Below are 12,586 nucleotides of genomic sequence, written 5' to 3' on the forward strand. Positions count from 1 at the left end.
AATCTGAAAGAAGAGAAACAATGCATAAAAATTTGAAAATGTAGCGAAAACATATTTGCTGGAGTTTCAAAAGGCCTGAAATGTATGTTAGAAAGGACCTGCAGCAAGATGAAGGCAGATAAGTACAGAAAAGAGAAAAAAAGCAAAAGTACTGGCAGTTTGGAAGATACTGCTGTGAAAGGTATTTTTGAAAGGACCTGGAGCAAGATGAAGGCAGAAAACAGAAGAAAAGAAGAAGAAAAATGCTAAACAAAAAGGGGAACATTTCAGAAAGATGAGCTGCAGGAAAATGTGAAAACTTAGCAGAAAACCAGTTGCTTAAGTCTGGGTTGAACGAATTTGAAGGTAAGAGGACAACACTGGAATGACCTGAACTTTCTGGAAAAACGTAGCAACCGTTGGTCATTAGCAACAGACTGGCAACATTTCTAACGTCCTGTTCAGACACTTAATGACATCAAGATGACATCAAAATAATAATTCATAGTGCAGGGTTGCTGATGTTGTCCCTGGTGAGTTTTTTATACGTAAATAACAAGATCATGCTACATCTAACCAGCGGATCATTTCTTGCAAGTGTGTCAAAGTGGTATGTATTAACACCGTAGGCTTGAATAATAACCAAAGGCGTGAAGCTAGAGAGGATGCAATGGAAGATTTCCTACATAAGCTATCTACAACTCCAGATTGAAAACGGAGAAGATATTTAAAGTAAAGACAAGTTACTTTATATATGTGTTCAATATCGTCAATTAAAAGTAAAAGCTTTCCAGTTACGAAGCGTTAATTTGTTCGTAGGATTAACGCCAGCTGCAGCAAACACTTAGCGTTACCCCAGCCCTGGTTTGGCCAGGGCTGGGCTAGCATGTGTATTGACAGGGAGAACCTGTCAGCTGTGTTGTCAATGCCTCGAGAGAAGAGTGGAAGTAACCAGAGCTTGCCGTTAAGCAGAGAGTGGGAGTTCTCCCTTTATTAGACATTCTCTGCAAAGTGTAGTTCAGAACTCAACTTTGCCGTAAGAGCAGCAAAGATCAATATCATACCTTCTGTAAGTTCTGTCGCATTGACATTGACGTGAGTAGTAGGGGGAAAGGGGCTATAAGCATGCCTGCGATACGCAACTGCACAAGGATAATGCTAGGTATGCCGGGCACTCTTCTTTACCCCCCCTCCCCCGTCAACAACTTTTTGGAGTTGTCCTCCTTTTTGACCCTTTGTCCTCCTTTCTGGACCCAAAGTGTCCTCCTTTTCAGGGTCATGCTTCTGGTCACCCTATCACGGGTAGCCATCGTTCTTTTCCTCTTCTTCTTGAGCTTGAAGATTTCCCGCTTCCTCGGAGTGCTTGACTGAAGGTCTGTGCTCTGATAGGTCAGAAGTTGGTTCGATTGCATTGAAGCTCGATTGCTCTACCTGTCCTCGATATCCTGGATGTAAAATATATGATTTTTTTATGGTCGGCATTTTTCGGGTCGAATTTGATAGGCACAAAAAAAATTGCCTCACATTTTTTCAGCTCGAAAACTTTCGGATCGAATTTGAAAGGGTCGGGTTTTTTATGGTTGAATTTTTAAGATCAATTTTTTTGGCTTGAATTTGAGCAACCTGAATTTTATTTTACATCGAAATATATTCAGATGAGAATTCAGTGTTGTTTAAATTTCAATATTAAGTATTTGATGCCTTTTAAAATAAAAAAAATTATGGCACTAATTTGCTTCCATACTATAGCTTTGCCAGTTGTTCCGCATCGGTCTCCGCCGCCCTCCGACTCTGCCTCAACTCACTTAGTAACAGTAACTGCCGATTTTGACAGAGGAGAAGACACAAGTTTTTACAAGTTTCATAAGCACTTGCTCCATATTCTTCCTCCAACGAGCAACTCTTAGCTTTTGTTCTGAGGTAAAATTCGGTCAGAGAATGTCTAGATTCGGTCGTTCTGAAATCGTCTACTTTTCCCTGTAGTGGAGAAAATAACAGCAATATTTTGGGGGAATCGTTCAAATGGTGATACAAGCGTGAAATTTGGTATAAATCATCTATGAAGGTGTACTCTTCGATTTAGGAATTGGGGCCACTCGAAAATCCAAAATAGCCACCATTTATTTCAAGATGGCCACCATGGTTAGACTGATTTTGCATTTCAGCATAATCTTTGCGTATACTTTGTAGATGTCAATAATATCGGACTCCCATAGTATGTTTTTGAACATTTTCAAACAGGAGTTACCAGTTATAACCATTTGAAACATTTATAAAACATTTCATAGGCTAACTGTGTTGTAGGTCACGGGGAAAACTATGTGAAGTTTAGGCTTAATAAGAGGTTGACATAGTCTTCGATGTTTACAAGAAGTCCAGCCTGAAGTCAGAAACCAGAGCACAACGTGGGAAGGCCATTAGGTGAAGGGTAACAGAATCTAGTAAGGCTCCATCAAACTGGAAAAACTTCCTACGAGATGATGACAACAAGACTGAACTCTTTAGCTTTCTGGCAAGCAAAATATGTCAAGTAGTAACAGAAAGCACTATTGTGGTGACAAACGGAGAAGAGATAGTCAGCAACAAGAGTGAAATCACAGAATCTTCCGACCTGGCCCCATGCTCCCAAGAAGAGGCAGATACAAGAATATTCGTCCATATGCGACATGCAACAGCATGGAACATGGAAGTAGCACAGTGACGATCAAAGCAAACGACACTGATGTTGTTATTATAGCAATATCCTGCTTCCAATCCTTCAAAGCAATAGGTCTAAAGAAGCTGTGGATTGCTTTTGGTCAGGGAGCCCATTCACGATGGATTCCAATACATCTTTTCAACAATTGGGCCAGAAAGATCCAGTGGCCTACCATTTTTCCATGCATTTAGTGGGTGTGACGTTGTGTCTGCATTCCGTGGCAAGGCTAAGAAATCTGTATGGCAAACATGAAATGTGTGTGATGAAGTGTCAGGGACATTTACCAAGCTCAGTCACTGGCCCACAACCGTTGATGATGATGACCTCCAAATGCTGGAGAGATTTGTGGTCATAATGTATGACCGATCAAGTGCAGCCACATCTGTGAATGATGCACGACTGCATCTGTTCGCCCGCAAGCAAAGGCCATATGATGCCATACCACCAACAAGTGCAGCCCTCAAGGAACACATTAAAGTGCAGCCTACCAAGCAGGAGCTGTCTGGGGCCAAGCAACTGTCACTCAACCAGTTTTACCAAGTCCTGCAGAATGGGGATGGAAACTGCAAGGACAAAGGTGGTTGGTGAACTGGACAACACTTCCACCAATTACTGCAAGTTGCCAGGAATTGGCAAAATGCTCATGCAAAAACAGCTGTACAAATGGCAGGTGCAAATGTTTTCGTCTGACTTTGTCTTGTAGAGCCTTGTGCAGCTGTGAATGTCACTGAGACGTTTGAGGCCCAATTAAGTTATTTTGACTTGACACTGTTCCACCCCTACTTAGGGGTATAGGACATAAGTATAAATTAGGCTTAAGCGTTTCAGTCTGCACGCTAGCCTTTCATGAACACAACCATGTAAATCTCAGAAACGGTTTGAAAAAGTCCTCAAACATAATCAGTTATATTGAAAAAAGTTGAATGGATATCAAAAAGCTGAATTTTTCGAAAATAGTTTAGAGTTTTGTCAACATTTTAAAGTTTAAATGGTGGCTCTAGCTGAAAGATTGAGGAAGTTGAAGAGGTTTTAAGAAGTTTGAGAGGATTTGAAAGAAAACTCGATTGGAAACCCATGTTAAAAGTATTATGAATATTGATTTATATTAATTCAAGTATAAGAGGTACAAAGCTGAAAAGTCATAGCATCCATGGCCTGAAACTGCTGAATTTTTGATAGCTGAACGGTTTTAATAGTTGAAGATTTGAAGGCGCTGAAAGGTGTCATGGAAGAAATAGAAGAAGAAGATGCTGAATAAAGATTCAAAGAACAATACTTGGAATGCTGAAGCAGCATTCCAACAATAAATACAGCTGCAAGCAGCGATGCGGGTTCCTCCGCAAAATGTTTCTTCATTGACGGAACTCACACTCGTGGTTGGATCATATCGTGGTCTAAACCTAATCAGAGACAACGATGGGGCGGGTCTTTGCCTCTAATTAGCTGTGCTCCAGATATTCCTGTAGGCCTACACTGCTCTGTGCTGTGTGATTGAAATTACGACCTGAGCACGAGAGAATCAGTTATGGCAGACCTGGGCATTGTACGACCCGCGGGCCACAACCGGCCCACAGGCTGTCCCAATCCGGCCCGCGTGAGGTAAATCAAAAATTAAAAGTAAATAAATATGTTGAGCGGTAGTAAATATGTAGTCCTGAAAGACTAGTGATCAGGCAATTTACAAATGTGCGCTTGTGCAACCTCACCAACAGGAGAGTTAGCTGTTGGTTAGCCCTCGAAAATGAAAAAACGAAAGGTTGATACAGAATGTTGAGTTTTTAACAAGACATGGACTTCTAAGTATCTGTTTACTGAGGTCAAAGTCAAAGCTGTGTTCTTAGTTTTGGAGAACAGGTCGTTGTGTTGAAGGATTACAATTTGAATCGGCACTAAGGGACTAAAGAAAAATACAAACGCGGACATAATAAGAACTTGACAACTTCAGTGGGCGCGGGCTGATGGTTTGCTAATTATATTGCAGACCCGGATCATCACCTGTCAGCTGTCCTTTGCATATCCACCTCAGACATTAATCCAGATTTTGATGCACTTGTTCAAGCCCACTGGATTCCTCTCCAAGAACAAACGTATTGCTATAAAACTATAAAATTACATTTGATCAATTGCATATCTTTAACATAATGCAAAACATCTTTTCAGTGTTAGTGAAGATTAACTAGTTACAAATAAAATGAAACACTGATGTAATGATTATTTTAGTTTTTACTGTTACTTTGATAGTCTTTTCCTAGTTGACCAACATGTAAAATATTTATATAAATATTTACAGAATATCCTTATTCTTCTGATAACAAGTAGCAGCTAATCAAAATATATACTTTACTGCTTTTTACAATGGGGGAAAATGAATAGTAAGCAGAATTAAATTCAAATTATTGTTGATGCGGCCCTCCAACACATTTCAGGTTTCTCATGTGGCACCTTGTCAAAATCAATTAAGTTAAGGAGCTGGGCCATGGAGCTAGGATTGTGATGCTAGAGAGTGTGGCAAGCTAGTTTAGCCAAGGCCAAAGGGCAAGAAAGCCAAATTACAGGTGTTGGCCATCTGAAGGGCATGCGACAGTAAAGGGGGGACCCGCTATAAGACTTTGAGCCATGAAATGTTAGGTCTCAGTTCAGGGAAGCACTTTTAAACAGTAGCACTTTCTATTTTGAAATGTTTTATTTGACTTGCAATGTTTTAGTTTGGCAGCTCAGTGAAGCACTTAAAATATTTTTATATACAGTTTAAGTGTGCTTCAAATAAAACCATTATTTACCTACACCTTATTCTTGTTTAAGGTCATTTACATAATATATATGAATGTATATGGAGCGTGATAAAAAGGTGACCTTGAAATTGTGGCGACGCAAGGAAAAATTTGGGTGCACCTAAATATTGTGCAGGTGCACCTAAATTAAAAATATTAAGCGCACCAGTGCAACAGAGGGAAAAAGTTAGTCTGGAGCCCTGTTGCATCGGTTGCAGGTGGGTCCGTTTTCCCTTCTTGTGATATTTTCAAGCATTTAGCCTACTCATATTGCATAATTCATTAAGAACACCCTTTAAAAAAGCGAACCCCCTTTGAAACAAGCGAACCCCGTTTGGAACAAGCTACTGTAACAACGTTGTCACTGGCAGTATTTCAGATGGAATTGCGATTCAAACAGTACTGTATGTTAACTGAAAATATACCCCCCCAAACGTAAATACGTTTGACATTAATTTAAGGGGACATGGCTAATTCAAAAGAAGTTTGCTAGAGGCAAGCTAGCTGCAGTTGCTAGCCACACTTCACTGATTGTTTGAAAGCGCCGGAAATTAGAATGTTTCTTTTAACATAATAAAGTTTAGCCAGAGCCTGTTTAAGGCTCTTTAAGTCTAAGTCTTTATTAGACATTCTCTGGTTTAGCCATAGCTGAGGCATTGAAGACTGTACTAGCTTACTACTACACACTGCCTGTGGGCAAGCCGAGTCTGAATGACGCTAACGTCAAAACAAGACAAGATCCCACTCAAATTCTCAAGTTTTACACAAATCACAAACATTTGCTGACCCGCTGGCTGTCTTTACAATCGCCATATCTTTATATCATAACACTGCTGTCCATTTTTATGTAGAATTGACCCTGGTACGAAATTAAGAAAATACTCATCAGACGCAGTTCGACAACAGCTGCCGCAATCGTCAATGGAGGCTGACGGGGCTCTCACGTAGCAAACAAATCAACGTTTTTACAGCTACCTACATTAAAATCTCACCACCTGGCTGGCTTCACAATAGTCATATCGTCATAACATTTCCTTCTTTCAGTGTAAAATTAAACTATAAAATTACGAAAATACTACTATGACGCTTTCTAGCATGGCTGTCGCCTAAAAGACTAGCCGGTCTCACGGGCGACCCGCACTCGCTCAAATTACAAAGACTTTCACAACCTAAATAAAAAATCCGAGATTGCAGTTCCACTCAAAATCGCTTTGTCAACAAAGTCCAATGGTTGGAAATTTTTGGGGGTGGTATTTTTCACTCATAATCCAAGCTCCAACTTGCGTGCTAGAACGTCTCTATCACATTGTATCCATGCGTCGTTGCTAACGTGTGATGACGTAGGCTAGCACAGAGTACCCTTCGTTGACTAAAGGCACTTTTCGCCACAAAAACGTTGTAACCTCCTAAACTGTGCAACGGAACGTAAATCCCAATACAAGCAACTCAATCGCTAGCAAGACAAAACTTTTGACACCTACCTTGTCTTTGTAGTCCAAATATTGACTGAATCCTTAGGGGTGGTAAAATAAACAATAAATAAATATATATGAGAGAGAACAATGGTTTGTGCTGGCCGAAGGCAGGCACACCCCAATAAGAAAAGGTAGAAACACTTAAACCGCTTTGTCCTGTCCTCTGTAACCGTCTACATCTAGAAACTAAGCTGTGTGGTGCAGGGAACATCTTGTGATGAGACATTAGGTACTTGTATTCAACTCCATGCAGCGCCGCAGCATCCGCCCCTTTTTTGTCACATGACACAAGTTTTCGAAGACATTCTCAGAATAAGGTTCTGAGTAGGCGTACCAAATTTGGTGTCACTGCCTCAAAGAACTGCTGAGATATGACTTAACTTCCTGTTTGGTGGCTTTTCTGCTGAATCTGATTGGCTGTCACGGACAAATGGTTGTTGGGATCAAAATGCTCTACCATAACTTTTGTGAGGCTTGGTCCGAAGAGCATATCTGGTAATTTTGAAGAAGATTTGGCAAAATTGTAGGAGGAGTAGGCTTTGAAAGGTTTTTGATAAAACCGGGAATAGCGGAAAATCTATAAAACCGGAAATTGACGCCATGGTGTGCGTTGAACTCGACATGCACCAAGGAATCCAACAATACCTGATTTTTGACAATCGGACATGCGGTTCAAAAGTTACATGTGTAAACGCAACTCCAACTTTGACACATTGGTGGCGCTAGAGTGCCCAAGTATGAGACATGAAACTTTGTGAATTGGACCAGGGGACTGTCCCCAATGAGTGTGCCAAATTTCACAACTTTCGATCAAGAGCTTCTATGGCCTGCCATAGGAACCCATGGCGGAAGAATAATAATAACTAGAGAGGGTACAATTTCTGGGGAAATTGTAAGGTGTGCTTGCTTGGGTCGGTCGCACAGGGGTCCGTTTTTTAATGACATTTTTACAACTGATATTTCTGTATGCTATATTTTATATCAAAAATGCATAGCCTACTTATTATTTATAAAGATTACATAGATTTAAAAGCAAAAAAAAATTCTGCTCATTTACAACTCAAAATACAAAGAGCGAAGAGTAGAATGAAATAGTTGCCTTCCCATTTCACCTGCAAGAGGGAGCAGCCTCATAGTTTAATCAAAACGAATACATTTGGCAGACCAGTGTAAACCTGGACTTAATCTCTATGACCTAAACATAATAGCAAGTTTTTCCTGTCTCGTGATATTTTCAGGCATTTAGCCTACTCATATTGCATTCATTCATTAATAAGGAACCCCCTTTGAAGCTTATTCTAACAACAACGTTACCGGGCATATCTTATGGAGGATTATAGGGGCCAAAACTAAATAAATACTTGGATAAATAAATAATTATATAACACAAAGCTTAAATAAATGACACAAAATATATAAATGTTACATGTATTTGTGTGTATATATATATATGTTTACGTTTTCATGTGTTTACATTTATTCATATATACTTACATTTATTCATTTATACTTACATTTATTTATTTATACTTACATTTATTTATTTATACTTACATTTATGTATTTATACTTACATTTATCCACGGTGAAACTTCCTGCAGCAAAATAAATCTGTCGACCCCCCCGTCACCAAGTCAGGGGGCGGGTCAAAGCCTCTGATTGGTGAATGAACAGTATTACACACCAGGCAGGCTCAACCAGTCGATCAAGCTCTCTTCAAGCTAGAGGGATCCTCTATCGCCTCACTTTACAGCTGCTAGGGGTGTGCGACACTGCACGATGTGGTATAGATCCGATACCAAGGAGTGAATACAGGGCCAGTATTGCCAATACCGATACTTTGGGCTTAGAAAAGCAGTGGAGGGGCAAAGTGAGTTTGAGCGAAGTTAGACGGTGTTTGCACAACCACTATGATATAAAGGGAGTTGTGTACTCAGTGTGGAATGAAACTTAAGTATCGATCTTATCACGCTATCAACCAGGCTATCGATACCAACGTTGGTATCGATAGTTGCCGGGTTTCCCAACCCGGCCACTGTCGGTCTTAAGATCGATATGCCCACCCCTATGCTGTATCATCTCGCTGAGGATCGTGAACACATTTTCATTGATGTCTGTGTCAGTTAGGGCCAATATCATTCCTATAATTTCAGCGAAGCTCTCAATATGATGTAAAAAAAAGTGAACTGGCAGGTGCCTCCATCTCTTCAGCTTCCGCCAACATTTCGACCACTGTAGCATTCAATATTTCATTCATTCAATACGCACAAGGTGCTGCCACCTTGGAATAGTCAAAAGCAGTCGATTCAAGTTGAACCACCAATCAGAGGCTTTGACCCGCCCCCTGACCTGGTGACGGGGGGACGACAGATTTATTTTGCTGCAGGAAGTTTCACCGTGGATAAATGTAAGTATAAATACATAAATGTAAGTATAAATAAATAAATGTAAGTATAAATAAATAAATGTAAGTATAAATGAATACATGTAAGTATAAATGAATAAATGTAAACACATGAAAACGTAAACATATATATATACACACAAATACATGTAACATTTATATATTTTGTGTCATTTATTTAAGCTTTGTGTTATATAATTATTTATTTATCCAATAATTTATTTATTTAGTTTTGGCCCCTATAATCCTCCATAATATCTCAGATGGGATCGCGATTCAAATAGTACCATCTGCTAACTGAAAAATATGCCCCCAAAAACGTAAATAAGCTTGACATTTATTTAGGGGAAAATCCCTCATTCATAAACATAATTAAGCATGATAATTAAATGCTAGTGTGATAATAAATGACCAAATCATGCAAACTGTCATGATACATTATTTTAATGCAGGAATTTATTTTGAAATAGTATCTGCTGGTGCACATGTCATGCACTAACCTACCTGAGAATATGATACGTGTTTGCAGTGGACGGATAGCCCCCCCCTCCCCCCTAAAATGATTGATGATACGGCAAAAGAACCTCACGGATAATACAAATAGTTGATTTAAAAAGACCAAAAAGGTCGAAGAGGACAGCCTTTAAGAGAGAAAGGGATTACCCATTGATCTGTCGCATCAGAATGTTGATTTGGGTCACGAAATTCTTGGAATTTGAGTGAGAATGTCGCCCGGTACAGACCGCATAGTCGAGCGGCAACCATGTCTTCACGTCATGTCACAAAGTTCATAATTTTAGTTTTACAGTCAATTGTACATCTAAAAAGTTGAGCAGGGCAGCTTTCAAGAGATATGGGAATTCTGCTTTTAACCAGCTGGTCCGATTATTTTTCTGTTTTGATTAAACTGGCAATCAGAGTGAGACTGCGTCCCCGTTACACTGTTTTGACGTTAGTGTTCTGTCGTGGTAATCGTAATAAGACCAGGTAGAGGCAGAGATGGATTCATTGTCTCGTTACTTCACTCGCTTGCATACAACACAGTATACATACATTTCCCCTGATTCAATGCGGGGGTTCTACTACGGATGTCAGCGAGGAACATAATACATAACAATTCCTCCCCCCTTAAATGAAAAGTAACACCTTGATCACCCTCTGCCCCCATAACAGACATCCTGCTTGGACCAAGAGTTCAGTCATCCTTGAGAGATACGGTTTCAGTTCTGCTAAACTCTCCACTTTCCTTCCACTCACCACGACATCAATCATCTTAGAGAGCACAGGGTAATTTCTGCTCTGACGTCTCACTTGTGTACAGGTGATTGGTGTCCCGTCTACCTGCTGGAAGTAGAAGATGTCTGCTTGCTCAGACATGACATGAGTGTCAGGCAATGGCAGTCTGGAGAGACCATCAGCATTTGAGTGCAGATCAGACTTCCGGTACTTAATGTCATAGGTGTGAGCGGAGAGAATCAATGCCCCCCTCTGCATCCGGCTTGCAGCCAACGACGGAATCCCTGTGTGTGGCCCAAAAATGGTGGTAAGAGGACGATGATCCGTTAGTAAAGTGAACTTCCTCCCAAACAGGTATTGGTGGAACTTCCGGACACCAAAAACTATCCCCAGGGCCTCCCTCTCTATTTGGGCGTAGTTGCTTTCGGCCTGGTTGAGTGAGCGTGACGCAAACGCTATTGGTCTTTCCTCACCATTTGCCAGAACATGTGACACCACGGCACCTACGCCACACGGCGATGCATCACAGGCTAATTGTAGCGGAAGCAAGGGGTCAAAGTGTATCAATGCCTCTGATTGCAATAAAGCTTCTTTGGTTTGTGCAAACACCTGATCACATTGAGCTGTCCATTTCCACACCTTGTCCTGGCACAAAATCTGATGGAGTGGCTTCAACATGGATGCCAGATTAGGAATAAACTTCCCGTAATAATTAAGCAGACCAAGATAGAAACGTAGTTGACTTACATTTTGAGGCGCTGGGGCCCCAGTGATGGCTCGGACCTTTGATGGAGCCTTGTGCAAGCCTTGGGCATCAATCACATGCCCCAAGTACTCCACAGAAGATTTAAAGAATTCACACTTAGCCTTGCGGACTCTGAGTCCATATTCTTTCAGTCTTTGTGGAGTGGCCTCAAGATTTCGCAAGTGCTCTTCCTCAGTCTTCCCCGTGACTAGGATGTCATCCAGGTAGCACTGTACTCCAGACAGACCACTTAAGACCTGATCCATCGCTCGCTGAAACAAAGACGGGGCAGATGTGATCCCAAAAGGCAGACGGAAGTATCTGTATAGCCCATTATGAGTGTTGATGGTCAGCTGCTGTCGTGACTGCTCCGCGACATGCATCTGCAGGTATGCCTGGCTCAGGTCAATTTTGCTGAATTGTATTCCTCCTGCTAGGCGAGCAAACAGATCCTCGATGAGAGGGAGTGGATATTGTTCCACTTCCAACACCGGGTTAAAGGTCACCTTGAAATCCCTACAAATCCTGAGCGATCCGTTCTTTTTCATTACAGGAACTATGGGCGTTGCCCATTCACTCACATTGACAGGTTCAAGCACGCCACTCTCTACTAACGCTTGCAACTCTGCTTCCACTTTTGGTCTAAGAGCATAGGGCACCGCTCTGGCTTTCATGAACCTTGGTTTGTTACCAGCTTTCAGATCTAGTTTAGTCTTGATGTTCTTCATGCTTCCCAGTTCGTCTTTAAACACCTCTGCGTACTTCTCTAAGACGGTGGTTAGACCTGATTCCGCCTTGGACATCATGAAGATGGTTGACCAGTCAAAACGCATCTTTTCCAGCCATGCACGACCGCAGAGAGATGGATAATTGCCTTGCACGATGTAGAGCGGCAATGTAGCTGTCTGTTTATTGAGTTGGACCCCTACCTCAACTAAGCCGCTGACTGGCACTGTTTCACCAGTGTAGGTCTTTAAGAGGATGTTAGACCTTTTTAACGGCAGATGTTTTAATGCCTGGTTGTAGACGCGGTCTGATACAATTGACACTGCTGCTCCAGTGTCAATCTCCATGGGAGTGGGTTGCCCTTCCAATAGTGGAGTAACAGAGTACCTCTGTGACCCTCCCTTAATGGACAGTATGTGAACTCTCCAATCATCTGAGCTGGAGATAGCATACTATCTCCAGATGAGTCATTCTGGTAACCCACATTATAAACCCCTTTCTTCTTCCAAACCCGTTTTGGTGGCTGAGGCTCTCTTTTACTGTTGGTGACCC

Source organism: Hypomesus transpacificus, unplaced genomic scaffold (genome assembly GCF_021917145.1).
Source record: "Hypomesus transpacificus isolate Combined female unplaced genomic scaffold, fHypTra1 scaffold_64, whole genome shotgun sequence".
NCBI lineage: Eukaryota > Metazoa > Chordata > Actinopteri > Osmeriformes > Osmeridae > Hypomesus > Hypomesus transpacificus.